The 19,106-nt window shown below is 41.1% G+C and overlaps 1 long non-coding RNA gene across 3 annotated transcripts; it reads right to left on the minus strand.

Moving 5' to 3' along the window:
- Positions 1 to 6,272: 6,272 nt before the first annotated feature.
- Positions 6,273 to 18,373, minus strand: LOC133485619 (uncharacterized). Of its 3 annotated transcripts, none has more exons than XR_009790738.1 (4): positions 17,764 to 18,373; positions 16,185 to 17,634; positions 15,953 to 16,089; positions 6,273 to 10,903 (listed from the first exon to the last, which is right to left on the minus strand). It is a non-coding gene; the product is annotated as an uncharacterized LOC133485619 (long non-coding RNA). The 3 variants fall into 3 exon arrangements; XR_009790737.1 differs by having other exon boundaries at positions 17,742 to 18,373; XR_009790736.1 differs by having other exon boundaries at positions 17,756 to 18,372.
- Positions 18,374 to 19,106: the final 733 nt, after the last annotated feature.

The following is a 19,106-nucleotide window of genomic DNA, read 5'->3' on the forward strand; positions in this document are numbered from 1 at the left end:
CTCCTTCTTTAGTGTCCAACCTGCCATACATGTCATCATATGCCTCTTGTTTTGCCTTTGCCACCTCTACCTTTGCCCTGTGTCGCATCTCAATGTATTCCTTTCGCCTCTCCTCGGTCCTCTCAGTGTCCCACTTCTTCTTAGCTAACCGTTTTCCTTGTATGATTTCCTGTACTGTGAGGTTCCACCACCAAGTCTCCTTCTCTCCTTTCCTGCCAGAAGATACACCAAGTACTCTCCTGCCTGCTTCTCTGATCACCTTGGCTGCAGTGGTCCAGTCTTCTGGAAGCTCTTCCCGTCCACCGAGAGCCTGTATCACCTCTTCCCGAAAAGCTGCACAACACTCGTCCTGTCTCAGCTTCCACCACATGGTTCTCTTCTCTGCCTTTGTCTTCCTAATTTTCCTCCCCACCACCAGAGTCATCTTACACACCACCATCCTATGCTGTCTAGCCACACTCTCCCCTACCACTACCTTACAGTTGGTAACCTCCTTCAGATTACATCGTCTGCACAAGATGTAATCCACCTGTGTGCTTCTACCTCCGCTCTTGTAGGTCACCCTATGTTCGTGCCTCTTCTGGAAAAAAGTGTTCACTACAGCCATTTGCATCCTTGTTGCAAAGTCTACCACCATCTGTCCCTCCAAGTTCCTTTCCTGGATACCGTACTTACCCATCACTTCTTCATCACCCTTATTACCTTCACCAACATGTCCATTACAATCTGCACCAATTACGACTCTCTCTCTGTCTGGGATGCTCAGAACTACATCATCTAGCTCCTTCCAGAATTTCTCTTTCACCTCTAGGTCACATCCTACCTGTGGGGCATAGCCACTAATCACATTACACATAACACCCTCAATTTCAAATTTCAGCCTCATCACTCGATCTGATACTCTTTTCACCTCCAAGACATTCTTAGCCAACTCTTCTTTTAAAATAACCCCGACTCCATTTCTCTTCCCATCTACACCATGGTAAAATAATTTAAACCCTGCCCCTAAACTTCTAGCCTTACTGCCTTTCCACCTGGTCTCCTGGACACACAATATATCAACCTTTCTCCTAATCATCATGTCAACCAACTCCCGAGATTTTCCTGTCATAGTCCCAACATTCAAAGTCCCCACATTCAGTTCTAGGCTCTGTGTTTTCCTCTTCTCTTTCTGCCGAAGAACCCGCTTTCCACCTCTTCTTCTTCTTCTTCTTTGACTTTGACTTCGACCCACAGTAGCTGGATTTCCAACAGCGCCCTGCAGGTTGACGGCGCCTGTTTCCCACCAATGATACAACAAATTTCACAGTGCCACACGAGTGACCTTGAGTTGTCATACAACATGATTCCTTTTAATGTAGACCTCACAGGTCAATAGATGAAAGAATGCTGTGAAAACTGAGAAGTCTACGTTTGTAGACAACTACAATGTATCCCACCAAGCAAAACTGAATTCACCTTTAAGCTAAGATTTACCCCTCTTCGTTACCGTTGTAAAGGACCTCAAGCTTTCACAAGCAACATGACGCATCCAGTGTCTGCTCTCCCTGGAGGAATATTAACCAATTTGCGGCAAAAAAGAAGGCAGAAGGGTGTACAGTACGTTTTGGAAGGTTACAAACTTACATTTACCATATCAATCTGACACAAGGAAATATAGTGGTGACTTGAGGTATGAGTTTAATTTGCTCCGTTACCCTTTTCGTGACCCAAAACATTTGTAACCTAAATCATCTTTCCCCATTGAATGTTCCAGTCCACCCCCCCAAAAACAAAAACAAAAACTGTGTTGTTTTTCAATAATAAAATTAACGCTCTAAAACATTGTACTTTATACAAACATACAGTAATGAGAATCAGATTCAGCCTCTAAATCTCCATTCGCGATGCGCATTGAAAGAATGACTCGCAAATCAGAATCAAAACGTTACTCCTTATACTATTCCCATGGATCGCATGGTCATGAAAAACCTGGAAAAGGTATGGAAATTGAAAATGCATTTTTCAGGTCCTTGAAAAGTTATGAAAAATCAATTTCTCTATAAAGTTATGGGTGTAGGCGTTTGTTTTCGCCCCTTCAAAACCGATCGATAATACGTTTCCAGTTGTTGTATGAAAAATTATACAACATGCTATGACTTACTTTTTCTCACTTTATTTTATTTTTTAACAGACCTTTCACAAATTAGAATTTGCATCCAGTAGTGTTGCAATTAGTAATCAAGTATACTACTGAGATTTCAATGAAATAATCAAGCCATTCATTCATTGTCCATACCACTTACCCTGACTAGGATCGTGGGCGTGCTGGAGCCTATCCCAGCCGACTCTGGGCAAGAGGCGGGTTACACCCTGAACTGGTCGCCAGCCAAACGCGGGGCACAGAGAAACAAACATCCATTCACATTCACATTCACACGTACGGGCAATTTTGAGTCTTCAATCACCCAACCATGCATGCATGCATGGAAACCGGAGTACCCAGAGAAAATCCACGCAGTCACAAGGAGAACATGCAAACTCCACATAGGTGAGGCCGGATTTGAACCCGGGTCCTCAGAACTGTGAGGCGGATGTGCTAACCAGGTATTCACTATGCCGCCGAAATAATCAAGTATTTGGATGAAATATATTAGTTAAAGAGCAATTATGAATAAATAAGAGAAAATGAGACATTTCACTTAATAATGAATTGCAAATTGGTTTCCCCTTTCAGATACAGTGGGTACAGAAAGTATTCAGATGCCTTTGAATTTTTCACTCTTTGTTATATTGCAGCCATTTGCCAAAATAATTTAAGCTAATTTTTTTCCTCATTAATGTACCCACAGCACCCCATATTGAAAGAAAAAAATGGAATTGTTGAGATTTTTGCAGATTAAAAAAGAAAAACTGAAATATCACACAGCCATATATAGTACATAGTATTCAGACCCTTTGCTGTGACACTCATTTAATTCGGGTGCTGTTTATTTCTTCTGATCATCCTTGAGATGGTTCTACACCTTCATTGGAGCCCAGCTGTGTTTGATTATACTGATTGGACTTGATTAGGAAAGCCACACACCTGTCTATATAAGACCTTACAGCTCACAGTGCATGTCAGAGCAAAGGACAAAGGACAAAGGAACTGCCTGAAGAGCTCAGAGAGAATTGTGGAAAGGAACAGATCTGGCCAAGGTTACAAAAAAATTTCTGCTGCACTTAATGTTCCTAAGAGCACAGTGGCCCCCATAATCCTTAAATGGAAGACATTTGCGAAGACCAGACCCCTTCCTAGAGCTGGCCGTCCGGCCAAACAGAGCAATCGGGGGTAAGAGCTTTGGTGAGAGAGGTAAAGAAGAACCCAAAGATCACTGTGGCTAAGCTCCAGAGATGCAGTCAGGAGATGGGAGAAAGTTCTAGAAAGTCAACCATCACTGCAGCCCTCCACCAGTCGGGGCTTTATGGCAGAGTGGCCCGGCGGAAGCCGCTCCTCAGTGCAAGACATGAAAGCCCAATGGAATTTGCTAAAAAAAAAAAAAAAAAAAAAACACCTGAAGATGGTGAGAAATAAGATTTTCAGGTCTGATGAGACCAAGATAGAACTTTTTGGTCTTAATTCTAAGTTTTATTTTATTTTTCAATAAATCTGCAGAAATGTCAACAATTCTGTTTTTTTTCTGTCACTATTGGGTGCTGTGTGTACATTAATGAGGAGAAAAATTAACAAATGATTTTAGCAAATGGCTGCAATATAACAGAGTGAAACGTTTAAGGGGGTCTGAATACTTTCCGTACCCACTGTAATCATCAATAATTTTCTTAAATTCACATTGTGCATATAGCAGCAAAATGCATTTTATATATAAATAAATAAAACAAGAGGTAGGAGGTAGCAGGAAACTGCATTTTCTTGTCTGCAAACATTTCCAGTGAGGCAATTTCAAACACAAATATAAATAAATAAAACACAAATATAAATATATTTCAGTTTAAACTTGGCATTTCTTTTGATTATGAAAAACAAAGCATTAATATAAAAAAAGAGGAAGACAAGTTTGTCATCTTTTTATAACGACACAATTTTATCGAACTGTGGTATCTCAGTCAGAACATTAGGTGGCACTATGGAAAAATGTTACATCAATATGAGGCGAAGAAGAAAAGGACCCGAAGAAGAATGTAGCTTCATGTCGAATAGAGGCTAGCTGTGGGCTGATGGGTAACAAAACGAATAAAAATACAAGACTGATTCTTGAGAACACTACGCTGACTAAACCAGACTGTAATGTACAAGAAGCTCAGACAGCGCATAGCCAGCTCGCTGTGAAACTATTTGCGTGATCGCTCACAAATTTGGTGCTAATGCTAATGAAAACAAGCATACGTGGAGTCAACAAAATAATGAAATTCCTTCAATCGCACATGTCACTTCTACAGGTGTTTAAACAAAAAATTTAGGCAGTAGGTGGGAAATCGGTTAGCGCTCAGTCTTTATCAAAATTTTGTTCTATGACTACAATGATTGTGAAGATCTTCCAACTCAAATAAGCTAAATGCGTTGGTCATCTTTAACACAAGTTACTGTAAAAATGAAAACAAATTCTCAAGAAAATAACTAATAGCCAAGTCTTGTGACGGCATCAGTGAATCAATGCTGGTCAGAAAATGATTCACCCGTGTTCCTGTACAAAGCAGCCAGTGCTGTTTTAGCCCCACACAAGCCTTGCTACAAAAGAAAAAAACAAAAAAAAAAAAAAAAAAAAAAAAAAAAGAAGAAGTAACACGGCGCCCAAAGCAGCGCCTCTGACAACCCAAACAAACTCTGGACACTAACCGAAGCTGACAAGTGCACAAAGATGATCAGACTTCGACAGGAAGGACAAGCCCTCCTAGTTCTGCTTTGCTTCTGCCTTTCAACACAACTTCTACTGTTTGGCTGAAATATTGTTTTGAAGCAGCTTGTGTCAGACGTCATTCAAAGTTAACTGGCTTCTTGTTTGGATGTCAGTTGACATTCCCTTCAGGTATCAAAGTTAGCAAGTGGACTATTGCACCTGGCACAGCACTGACAATAGGTTGGCTGTCTGTCAAAAATCCACAGGGTTTTTGTTACATCACAAAGAAACTATCTGCAAAGCAGGTTGGTGATAAGTGAGACTGGTTAAGCACTGACACGACACCAGGAGGCACATGTTGGGATGCCTGAATATTGACAAGACCAATGACAGTATTTATGGGGGGAGTAATTACTGGTACAATGATGCACATCAAGTAACTACTCGCGAAGAGAAAAAGCAGAGAGCCCAAGATGGCAGGTAAACATGGTAATCTTTTCGCTCAAACAACGCTGCCCCTTAATGCCAGTAGGTGATTACATAAAAATCTATTTGGATTTCACCCCAAAATCCTGCAGAAAATATGCCTCCAAATTCACAAAACAACCCAGATTTCATTATATCTTGTGAGACTTCAACTCAATCAGTGATCATTTGTGATGCAGCTGAGAAGATTGCTGTGCACCATTACCTGTTATTTGCAAGCCTGAGGGACAGTGAGCCGATCAATTAAAGAAGCAAACAATTAAGACAGCAGAGGGGTAGGCTGGAATGGTCACCCTGTCAATGACAAATTGTGTTGGGACCATGCATGCGCATTCAAACACTGGATTATTGCACTGAGAAGTGCGTCAATCCATCAAATAGAGGTCAGGAGCGCCCTCAGCATGCATCCATCAGACTAAGAGGCACATGAAAAGTTGAAAAAGGCTAACTGAGCCGCCGACATTTCTCTGGATGGTCGCTTCTAAAAACTGATTTACAGATGCAGCAATACATATAGTATACAGTATATGAAGATGTTACTATTCAATTTTCTATAGACAAGGTTTGATTACTTTCCCACCAGCTGGGCTTCATTTGTGGTCAGTGAATTGTAACGTACAAACACATGGTCTCGTGGTTTCTTCTGCATTGGTTTTGCATTTTAGATATAAGCAATTAGCAGAAAGTCTTCTTACCAATCCCATCAACTCACACCTCTTGCTGATCTACAATATGAGATATAACCTTCCTTACACACGCGAGAAAACATTTTATAAATGTCAACTCTATTCATTTGTACAGGGTTCTTTTTGGATCATAAGTGCCATTTAACATATAGTTACTGTCTGATGGCAACCGCACAAGTCCACTTTATGATGATTTTTACTTTTCAAACAAAAATTGATTGACCAGGTTGACTGCAGTTACACACACATGGTGATGGCAGAAAAGTCACAGAAGCAAATGTAGCGCCCTAGGCGAGATTTTATTTGGCGTCCCCCTTCATTTGCTATTTACATGTGCTTACAAAAAAATTTGAACAGCATTGTTTTTAACATTGTCTTTGATTTATAAAATAATGCCGTGCAATAAAAAAAAATAAAATGTTAAATAATTATAATATAAAATGTACAACCTAATAAATACAAGTTGTCTACTATGCATGTTTTATATACAATGCATTCTTTTTTTAGATAAGCACATTAGTAGTGTGGAATGGGTCTGTGTAGACAGACTGAGTAGGTTTAATCTCCACAAATGATCTATAATAGCGAACACTCCATGTCGCAAAGCTAGAGAAATATACTGAATAAATTATTGACTGATAAGTGGTTTTTTTTTGTTTTTAATTTAACAGACAGAGTGCAAAATAAAAGTGGGGGGATATTTTAAGAGGTGGTAGTAAATCAGAATGTGTGAGTTGCAAGTAAGTCTTATTAATCTTCAAGTCTCAAGAAAGTTACTTTGGCAAAAATCAAGCAAGTCGAGTCCTGACTAAATTTAAAGCATGTCGAGTCAAGTCATTACTTGGTTTAAGCAAGATGTAGGTCAAGTTATACAAAATTGCTCAGTTACAACGTATACAGTAGGAGTGATAATACAATGTTTTTTTCACAGGACATTAATAGTGTATTTACACCTAAAGCTTAGTGAGCAATAATTCAGTGTATGAAATAAATTGTATAAATACTTGTGTCATTTAGAAAAATACATGCGTTGTATTCTAACATTTGCACGAGTGTTTACATCTACCAATGTAACACTGTTACTGTGATTATAAATCTGAAGAAAACGAGTCAAAGCAGGTTGGAACGGGTGGAGGAAGGTGGCAGGTGTAAGAGAAGAGTCTCTGTTAGGATGAAGGGAAACGTTTATAAGACAGTGGTCAGGGCAGCTATGATGTACGGATTAGAGACTGCACCACTGAGAAGACAACAGGAAGCAGAGCTGGAGGTGGCGGAAATGAAGATTTTGAGGTTCTCTCTACGAGTGACCAGGTTGCACAGGATAAGAAATGAGCTCATTAGAGCGACAGCCAAGGTTAGATGCTTTGGAGACAAAGTTAGAGAGAGCAGACTTTGATGGTTTGGACACATCCCGTGGAGCGAGAGTGAGTATATCGGTAGAAGGGGGATGAGGATGGAGCTGCCAGGAGAGAGAGCTTGAGGAAGACCAAAGAGAAGGTTGATAGATGTATTCATTCATTCATTTTCAGTTCCGCTTATCCTCACAAGGGTCGCGGGCCTGCTGAACCCTGAACTGGTCACCAGACAATAGCAGGATTGATAGATGTAGTGAGGAAAAAACATGACACCAGTTGGTGTTCGAGAGGAGGATGCAGGAGATAGGCCTACACGGAAACGGGTGACGTGCTATGGCGACCCCTAACGGGAGAAGCAGAAAGGAAAAGAAGAAGATTTCCTGTCCGTGACGTCGCAGGGGATCGATCATGGGAGTATCAAACAGTGTTGTTTTTTTTCTGCCGCTATTGAGTGGGCCAGTCTGAGAAGCAAACCACATCTCCCATGATCCCCTGCGCAGTGCAGAAAATATGACGGTAGCAACGTCATATTTTGCAACTTAACGAGTGGAATCTGCAAAGGTTGAATCAAGGCAAATGGACTGTTCTTGTTTGTTGAAGACGATGGGAAACGTCCTGTGAAGCTTAACTCAGAAGTATGGACACATTTTGGTTTTGCAGTAATAAAAAATCATCAAGGAGAAAACATGAGGGACATGCAACACCTGTATGCTGACCACCGCCATTGACACGTCGTGGAATTTAATATGAAAAGCCGCAGTCACCCAGAACCAAGAAGCAAGCGAGGTCAAACACCAATTTGTGACCATTTCAACCAGGTTTTCTTCATGATAGGATACTCGAGAGCAAGAAAGTTGGTGAAGACGCTTAACGAGCCACGATACAAAATTCCATCGCGGACATACTGTAGCTACTTAAACAAAACACTCACACCAATACTTCACTAAGAGGCAAAGACCAAAGTAGTGAAAGAGAGCATCGGTTCTCAAACTTTTTACACCAGGTACCACCTCAGAAAATACTTCGCATTCCAAGTACCACCGTCATGACCAACAATAAAATACAGTAGTGCAGTAGGCAAAAGTGTTCAAAAACAGATTTTATCGCTAAAAAGTATTTACTATCTACAGCACATCATTTATTATTGTAAGCCACTGTAAAATCATGCAGTTTGAACATTAACACTGTACTATAAAGAGGATTAGCTGTGGGATGGGGAGGGGCTGCCCCCCTTTTCTCTGGGGTCTTCCAGTCGGTGGGGCCTGGCCCGGAACCAAAACAGTCTAGCCTCTTACTTCACACACTCTGCACATTTTTATTACTCACACTGTACATATTTCGCTCATTGGGCCATTCACATCTCATTCAGGGTCCGTTGGGAGGCTGGCAATGACATGATGAGGCGGAAACCGGGCCGAGTACTGGCACATCTGTGCTGGTCTCCGGTCTGGTGGCCCACCTTCTCTGCCATGCCGGTCCTCCAGTTTTAATGCATAATACACCAGTCAGTGGGGGGAGGGCAGTGTCGGGTTGGGGAGCACACTCAGGCAGGTGTCCCATCCTACCCTGCCCTTTTCTGTCCTCTCTCATCTTGTCCTATTGGTTAGTTGTTGGATGTCTTCACCGGGTGTCCACCCCCCCTCCGTCCACAAATAAGAACACACTTTGACTTTGTAACAGTACTTGTAGTCAAATATCTAGACTGCCTAACTATTGTTCTGATGTTGTTCGCACCCCTCTTCCCCTTGTCCATTCTGTCCCTCGGTCTGTCCCTAAAAACTCTTTTCTGTCCAGCTGAATTTTAAATACATAAAAGAATGATTAAAAAAAATACAAAAACAAGCAGAGGAAGTATTTCAAACTCCCCCTGTTCCAGCACAAAAGGCATACAGATTCACCATTATTTATGGCCATGCAGCTGAACAGGTTAAAAAAAAAAAAAAAAAAAAAAAAGGTTCTTAAAGTTCAAGACACTGGTTCAGTGATACTTACATGCCACTAGAGTGAGCCCACGTACCACTACTGGTACTTGTACCACACTTTGAGAACCACTACTGTACAGTGTTTCACTCATGACAGATGGTAACTTGGACATCACAAGTTTCTCAGAGCTATGTAACCACTACTTCACACACCGTGACTAGTGAGTGGATAGTAATAAATACTATAAAATTAGAACTTTTGAGCATTACATTTTTTTTGCGTTCAATTAATTAGTTATTATTTCTATGTTGAAAAAAAACATCAGAAGTAGCAGGTAAAACTACTGTTAATCCAACCTGAAGAGATGTTCGTTGCACTTTATTCAAACATTTGCCATTATTATTACTTGTCATAATAGTTGGTTATTGTTTGTTTGCTTTTTACATAATTAATTTTACCTGATACCTTTACATGAAACAAAAGGAATTTAGGAAATTTCACCTGCACTGTCCAGTATCCAGCTATTTATTTCACAGTCGCACTGGTTGAATTTTTGGCTAAAATGTGACTGAATCTATTTCCAAACACTGAATCGTTTCAGATGGTATCGTTCAAGATGAACCAATACCGTCCTTGAATCGAATTACCAAACACGAATCGAATCCCTGCCAGAATGAATCGTGACACCCCCATGTTTATTTTTGCTTTCTTTTTTTAGAAAAAAAAATGCCTTTCATAATTGGAATGTCATGCAATAATTTAGCTAAGACTCAACTCAACTTTTTTATATAGCATTTTGACAAAAACCACAGCTGTAGACAAGTGCTGTACATAAAACATGAAAGATTATAATTAAAATAATAATTGTACAATAATAAATCCATCCTTCCATCCATTTTCTACCACTTATCCGAGGTCAGGTCACGGGGGCAGTAGCTTTAGCAGGAACGCCTGACTTCCCTCTCCCCAGCCACTTCATCCAGCTCTTCCGGGGGGATCCCGAGGGGTTCCCAGGCCAGCCGAAGGATGTAGTCTCTCCAGTGTGTCCTGGGTCATCACCGTGGTCTCCTCCCGGTGGGACGTGCCCGGAACACCTCACCAGGGAGGCGACGGGAGGCATCCGAATCAGATGCCCAAGCCACCTCATCTGGCTCCTCTCGATGTGAAGGAGCAGCGGCTCTACTCTGAGATCCTCTCGGATGACCGAGCTTCTCACCCTATCTCTAAGGGAGAGCCCGGACACCCTGCGGAGGAAACTCATTTCGGCCGCTTGTATCCTGGATCTTGTTCTTTCAGTCACGACCCACAGCTCGTGACCATAGGTGAGGGTAGGAACGTAGATCGACCGGTGAATCGAGAGCTTCGCCTTTCGGCTTAGCTCCTTCTTCACCACAACGGACCGATACAAAGTCCGCATCACTGCACCGATCCGCCTGTCGATCTCCCATTCAATTCTTCCCTCACTCGTGAACAAGACCCCAAGATACTTGAACTCCTCCACTTGGGGCAGGATCTCATCCCCGACCTGAAGACCACCTGTGGGAGGGGCCATAGGGGTCGGGTGCAGCGCGAGCTGGGCGGTGGCCGAAGGAGAGAACCTTGGCGATCCGATCCCTGGCTACAGAAGCTGGCTCTAGGGACAATAATAAATAACTAAATAAAATGTTATTTACTAATTAAAACATACAAGAGACCCCATTACATTGGCATATAACATATATGGGTTGCAACATTGTGTTACAAGATGACAACAACTACTGCTACTGCTACTACCACTAATAAAAATAGAATGATGATATTACTTGGTAATGATTTTCCCTATTCATGGTCGGGCCCGGTCTTTATCCCCCACGAATAGCGGGGGTCCACGCTACCGTCTATCAACTGTTATTACTATGTTCTTGTCTGAAAAGGGAAGCAATCATTTCAATCTGATAGTCACACTTTCCACCCATCAATTCATTATTTAATCAATTATGCCTCTACTTACTAGTACCACCTTGTGAATGTTTGTGTGTTGTGTTTGTGCTCCTAAAGATGATTATTTGAATTAGTCCTCCACGAAACGGCAGATTGTACAAAATACATTCCAATGCTGCAGATCTTTGCAGTAGCACAACTGAATAGAATAAATAATTCAGCATTCATGTGCTAGGCCCAGTAATAAAGGTGATGTCTTTATGTTTCGTGTCTAAGTGAGATGGATGATGTTTAAACTAGTGAGGGCTACAGTGAATGTGACTTTACCTAAAAAAACCCTCATCAATCTACTCAAGGAGCTCACTTAATGATGTATCTTGCTCATTAATTTTATATTAATTCACAGTCTATCCCCACTTGACTTTCTATAATAGTGACAACAAACATATGGCTTTATCTAATTTCTCAAACTCTTACACAACGGTTAATTATCTTCAACTTTCTGGTCCTCAAATCCAATATGCACTGTGCTCATTAGTGGGAAGATGCATCTTAATATCTCAATATGAACCATCAATTTGTTTTGGGGATTTGAAAGTGCATTGTGTTGAATACAAAACAAATGAAATGAATTAAAACAATTCATCATATTGATATTTTGGCGTTTTATTACATTTTCACTGAACTTTAAACTATTCTATACGATATACTATACTAACATATATATATAACATACTGTATACTATACCTTTGAGAGTGACAAGTGATCGTCTCACCCCGGTGACAAAATATCAGAGCATAGAATTGCTCCGTTCATGGAAACCTCATTTGATGCCGACAAATGCATGAAAAAGGCTCGGGCAGCATTTTAAAAGCGGTGTGAGATGACCTTTGGCTGATCGCTGAAGCCAGACATAATGTCTGTCTCTTACGAGCCGCAACATTTGAAAACTGATCCGATTGTGCCAGAGACAAATTAGTTCACGCCGATCAACCCTCACCACAGAGACATCTAGACTGATAACCGATAAAAATAAAACCTGAATTGTTCCGATTTTGAAAAAAAACTAACTTTTGGTCTCAGAGGGATCCAGGTTTTATTATCTTGTTTCGGTCTCAAGAGGATCACAGTGGACGGCGACGTGACAGTGAGATCCTCCTATCTATTACTGTCCCTCGGGTGCAGTCCTGAGCCAGACCTTGACTCAACTTAGAATTTGAGTTTAAAAGAAAAAGAATAGCGGGTTTCCATATTCAGACAGACTTCCTGCATGGCTGGTCAACTTTCAGGGTTTTTCGTCCGACGTCACAGAATGTTAAGTGATAGCAAAACGGACTAAGTTGATTATTTGGGAAGCGCAATGTGGTTGCTATATCGATGTCAGTCTAATGAGAACAATAGAATGGATCTGTTAAAATAATCCTTCGGTTGTGTAATATTCACACATTTTGTGTTTTACTACATTGTATTTCTGCTGTATGTGAATACTGCCATTTCTCCATCAAATAAGTTAACCTATTTGACTGAGTAGTTGATCTAGACCAGATTGATTTAATTGGACAAAGGGCAAATAAAAGATGTTACTTTTAAACAGTCGTTGACAATCTTGGATTGTGAACGCAATATTTGTGGTGTGGAGTATTTCATGATATAATTCACTGTAAAACATTATATTTATTGCTTTCTATTGACATTTATGTTGCTAAAGGACAGCGGGCACTTGCATTATTTCTGATCAAGTAATGTCGCACTTAATGATAAAAGATTGCAAGAGTCATCAGATGTGGAAGCGCTATATATATATATATATATACATATATATATATATATATATATATATATACATATATATATATATATATATATATATATATATATATATATATATATATATACATATATATATATATATATATATATATATATATATATATATATATATATATATAATAATGAATAATTTGAATTAATTCATTTTCTAATTAGAAACGGTAAACTGACAAACAATATAGCACAAAAACAACCCTCAGCAGCTCTGCTGAATTGCTTCTGCTGCCACCCCTCCACCCAGTCACAGCTCCACATTGGAAGACAACCTTTGTGTCGTCAGTGGGATATGAAGTTAATCACAAAAGTCACAATCCCATAAAATTTGGGACGCCGACTTGAGCAGGTGTTGGGTCACTGCAGGCGCCCAACACTGGTTTGCTCACCCAGTGGTGTCATTAGCTTTCTGTCAAGGAGACAGCTTGCTGGTGGCTGGCCCCTGCTCTCCGCATATTACTTAAAGCTTCCATATGTGGAGCTGCTTCTGACTGACTCTCCAACTCACCACAGAGCAAATGCCATGGCTCCCACACTGCAGAGCATCATGCTGCTTTAAATTTTAATAATAATATGGACATTACAGCAGGCGACTGTACACCAGTACTGGAAACCAAACATTCATCATATTTTTACAAGTTATCTGCAGGTGAGTCACGATTATCCCGTCTAGGGTAATTTTTCCATTGAGAGTGGCTGACGTGGGAGTGCTTTCTTACCACAACAGAACAGCACTTGACCAGCCGTAGTGAATCAGGTAGCCAAGTTTTCCAAGGTTTTGAATATACAACCCCAATTCCAATGAATTTGGGATGTTGTGTTAAACATAAATAAAAACGGAATACAATGATTTGCAAATCATGTTGAACCTATATTTAATTGAATACACTACAAAGACAAGATATTTAATGTTCAAACTGATAAACTTCATTGTTTTTAGCAAATAATCATTAACTTAGAATTTTATGGCTGCAACACATTCCAAAAAAGCTGGGACAAGTGGCTAAAAAGACTGAGAAAGTTGATGAATGCTCATCAAACACCTGTTTGGAACATCCCACAGGTGAACAGGCTAATTGGGAACAGGTGGGTGCCATGATTGGGTATAAAAGGAGCTTCCCTGAATTGCTCAGTCATTCCCAAGCAAAGATGGGGCGAGGTGCACCTCTTTGTGAAGAAGTGCGTGAGAAAACAGTCGAACATTTTAAGGACAATGTTCCTCAACGTACAATTGCAAGGAATTTAGGGATTTCATCATCTACAGTCCATAATATCATCAAAAGGTTCAAAGAATCTGGAGAAATCACTGCATGTAAGTGGCAAGGCCGAAAACCAACATCGAATGCCTGTCACCTTCGATCCCTCAGGCGGCACTGCATCAAAAACCGACATCAATGTGTAAAGGATATCACCAGGCTCAGAAACACTTCAGAAAACCAATGTCAGTAAATACAGTTCGGCGCGACATCCGTAAGTGCAACTTGAAACTACCACTATGCAAAGCAAAAGCCATTTATCAACAACACCCAGAAACGCCGCCGGCTTCTCTAGGCCCAAGCTCATCTAAGATGGACTGATGCAAAGTGGAAAAGTGTTCTGTGGTACGACGAGTCCACATTTCAAATTGTTTTGGGAAATTGTGGACGTCGTGTCCTCCAGGTCAAACAGGAAAAGAACCATCCGGGCTGTTATGGATGCAAAGTTCAAAAGCCAGCATCTGTGATGGAATGGGGCTGTGTTAGTGCCAATGGGATGGGTACTTACACATCTGTGAAGGCACCATTCATGCTGAAAGGTACATACAGGTTTTGGAGAAACATATGCTGCCATCCAAGCAATGTCTTTTTCATGGACGCACCTGCTTATTTCAGCAAGACAATGCCAGGCCACATTCTACACGTGTTACAACAACGTGGCTTTGTAGTAAAAGAGTGCAGGTACTAGACTGGCCTGCCTGCAGTCCAGACCTGTCTCCCATTGAAAATGTGTGGCGCATTATGAAGCGTAAAATACGACAACTGAGACCCCGGACTGTTGAACAGCTGAAGCTGTACATCAAGCAAGAATGGGAAAGAATTTCACCTCCAAAGCTTCAACAATTAGTGTCCTCAGTTCCCAAACGTTTATTGAATGTTGTTAAAAGAAAAGGTGATGTAACACAGTGGTAAACATGACCCTGTCCCAGCTTTTTTGGAACGTGTTGCAGCCATAAAATTCTAAGTTAATGATTATTTGCTAAAATCAATAAAGTTGATCAGTTTGAACATTAAATATCTTGTATTTGTAATGTATTCAATTAAATATAGGTTGAATATGATTTGTAAATCATTGTCTTCTGTTTTTATTTGTTTAACACAACATCCCAACTTCATTGGAATTTCGGTTGTACATACAAGTGCATAAGTGAATGAATAATGTGTGTCTTCAATTAATCTACCATGCATGTTTTTGCTATGTGGGAGGAAACAGGAGTACCCGGTGAAAATCCACGCAGGCACGGGTAGACCATGCAAACTCCACACAGGCGAGGCCGGATTTGAACCCCGGTCCTCAGAACTGTGAGGCGGATGTGCCAACCAGTCGTCCAATGTGCCGCTAATTATTATTGTTGTTATTATTATCTGTCATGAAGAGACTGTCCGCCAACATGAAGTGCTTTAATTCATTTCAAGCTAAATCCATCTTCTTGTACCCAAAGATTACCACCACCAGGTATAACTGTGGACTGAATGAATAATGTGTGCAATTGTAAAGCGTCTTTGAGTGTCTAGAAAAGCGCTTTATAAGTCTAATGCATTATTATTATTATTATTATAAAGTTGAGCTGGATTACTAGACTTACTAGAATTCATAAATATGGGCAAGAAGCGCTAACAAAGGTAACTTGAGATAGGGTTTTCTGATTTTGTGGACTACCAGGCATAATTTTCCTCTCACCTTCAACTTTCTGTTTCTGAAGTGATGTCGACTGGCACAGGATAGCTGATGCAGCTGAACTCTGAGGTCTCTACAGGTTGCAACTCTCAACACATTTCTGTCACTGCTCATCACAGACAGCTTGGCACGACAACACCCTGTCATCCCAGAAGCATGTGTTCACGATTAAGGCTTATTTGCAAGATTAATACAAAAAGATGGCGTATATAGCCCACAGGAAGAACAATTGTACCTTAAATTGAACCCCTTCCATCCTTAGACGCCACCGTGTGTGGAGGGCATCCAGCAGGCCATCTGTCACCATGTCAGCAGCCATGCGTCAGCACTAAGGAGGTAGAATCTGTTCGAGGTTACCTGCCAAAAGAAAAGAGCCAGTAAACATCTGGATGTGTATTTGGACAGTAAATCTCAGCCCCCCACCTTGAGGATCTGGATTTGAGCACAGGCCAACATGGAAATCGCATGCCAGGATGCTTCTGTCTCTTTTTTTTTTTTTCTTGTTTTCACCTGGACATGATGACAGATGCAAGCCCTCCCCGAGTGCAAACATATGGATTGTCAGTCAGATGGGCTACACTTGTCTGGGATTTATCGTTTGTGCTATGAGCTCCAGCAGCCCACGACCCTAGTGATGATAAGCGGTAAAGAAAATGGATGAATGGATGGATGTTTTTAAGGTGAAAAATCTAATATCTCTCGCCATGCCACATAGTTACTCAAGAGGCATTAGAGAGTCAGTTGTGTGCCTAAAAAATGCAAAACACATGTTGAAGCAGCTTGAGGAAGTTGCAATAGCAATAAATAAAGTACATGTAATGCATCACCTTTGAGTAGTGCTTATCACTTCTTTACAGCTAACAAGTAAGGGTAATTGACAAGTGTAATTTGCAACCCTCACAGTAACCAAATCCATAGGCAGTAGGAGCAGTTGCTCATTTGCATGAGACAGAGCCGCCGCCCCAAAGAAGAGTGATTTCAATGATTGAGTGATTTCTCCTTCAGTAAAGACAATAAAAAGTTAATTGTATTAAAATAGCATCAATTCACAAGTTTTCTCAAGGCAATATCATGCTCCTCATACATCAGAGAAAACCAACCTCATGACTGTGGAGGGTATACAGTACATCGATGGTGAAAATTGTCACTAGTCGCTGTCCTTTAAAACAGGAGTCCCCATATTGCACCCGGAAAGGAATAAAACAATATTTTTGGGAATAAAAAAAGTGCACCGAATTTGGAGATGCTATTGTGTGTTGCATTGACCTCTTTCACCACAAGAGAAAGAAAAACAAGATGGGTCTATGAAACCCCCCTGGTAGACAGGCACATTAAAAAGCAGTCTATTGAAAAGTACAGTATATGCGCTGCGATGACAATTTTGACAAGTTAGTTTTCCCTTTAATTTTAAAACTGCATCCTTCCATCTGTAACAACTTTGCAGGTTATTACAGTGGAGCAAAAAAGTGTTCATTGACTCTGTGGACTTTAAGTTTAGTTTGAAAAGTTGCCTTCAGGGTCCTCACAAGGACAACTGGCTTCATGCACCACCTGTCAATAATGCTAACGAGGGCCCGCAGCACCACACTGACGCGGCCCACTCCAGCACCGGAGGGCTTGCTGGCAGGATAAGCCCAATCTCCCACATGGTGTCCGGCTCGCAGGAGTTTGCAGCAGCACTCAGCCTGCAGACAGCCACACACAGCCACACACACACACACACACACAAAGCAAACACATGCTATTGTAACCGGGTCAATCTGTGTGTTTAATGAAGTTTATATATAATTACACAAAATCTGTTACTGCCTGACAAGAAAATGCCTCCCGGTCCAGTGTAACTGTGTATGTAGCTAGGTGCTCCTCCTCCTGTAATTTCTTCTTCTGTGCTCCCCACTATAAATGTTTTCTGCGGCCCCGCCTCTGCCCTTTTGTACAATCTTCCTGTGGGAGAGGCGCTCGAGTGGACAGTCAAATTTATACAGAGGTTCTGCTGTTGTTTAGTCTGTCAGAAGGAGATCATCTCCAAAAAAGGTCCCAGTGTCACACCATTCTTCAAACTGACACAACGCAGAAGACCACCGTTCAGACTTGGTGCCATTAGGCCCGTAACATCGCGGACCAGCGATCGCCTACGCAGCCGACTGATCCGCTCTTCTCTTCCGCTCCCGCCTGCGCCAGCTCTTGCTGACAACTACGTCATACAAGTGGATCCCTGTGTTTTGACTTGCAGGTTTTTTGTTTTTTTTTTCGTGTTGTTGTTTTGTCGTGTAGTCACTTGGTAAATTTAGTAGTGCACGATTGTTGCTATATTGTGTACGGATTTCACTGCATTTGTATTATTATACTGGTCGTGTTACTTACTATTTTGCTCAGTTTCTCCGTTCAGGTGATTTGATGCCTAACATTTGCCAGGCTATTTTGCCTTATGATGGGACTCTGTGAATGTTTGTTACTTTGCTGTGTTTTGCTTGCTTCCTGAGCATTGCTGGGTTGATCACCCCTGGTAATATCCTTTTCCTTTGTATTGTGTTTTTTTTTTTTTTTTTTTTTTTTTTTTTTTTAATAAGTTGACCTGGGCTGTTCAGTGTTATTTCGCTTAAAATTACAGTAAAGAAGAACACTAATATTGCAATGTCTGGATTAAATGGTGTGGGTAATTTTGCTACTTTTGGTGTGGGTAGGGGTCAGAAAGTTGCTTCATTATGTTTTGGAAGGGGTAGGCCAAGGCCACCTAGTAATAACTGGATAGCAGACCAGTCAATGATACGCGAGCCATGAAGCCCTGCAGCTAGCTCCACTCCTATTGTTCAGACGGATCCCCAGCCAACCCATGTTATCACTACTGAGACACTGGGTATCGTAATTACTGATTTGGCAAAACAGATTGGTGATAGTATCACGGCAAATCTCAGCACCATGTACCAACCCCAGTTGCAGCCAGCCACAGTCTCCTGTTGGCCAGCCTTCCCCTTGCCATGACAAGTCACAGCTGAAAGTTGTTGTTCAGTCTGACATTAAGGCACCGCCGTACTTTAAGGGTGACCACACAGATGCATTCTCCATTCATGAATGGGAGGATATGATGAGGTGTTACCTATCTAGAATGGACTGTAAAACACTTACAGAAATGTTTGACCTGACGATGTCCAGGTTG

The sequence above is a fragment of the Phyllopteryx taeniolatus genome, chromosome 1 (assembly GCF_024500385.1).
Source record: "Phyllopteryx taeniolatus isolate TA_2022b chromosome 1, UOR_Ptae_1.2, whole genome shotgun sequence".
Lineage (NCBI taxonomy): Eukaryota > Metazoa > Chordata > Actinopteri > Syngnathiformes > Syngnathidae > Phyllopteryx > Phyllopteryx taeniolatus.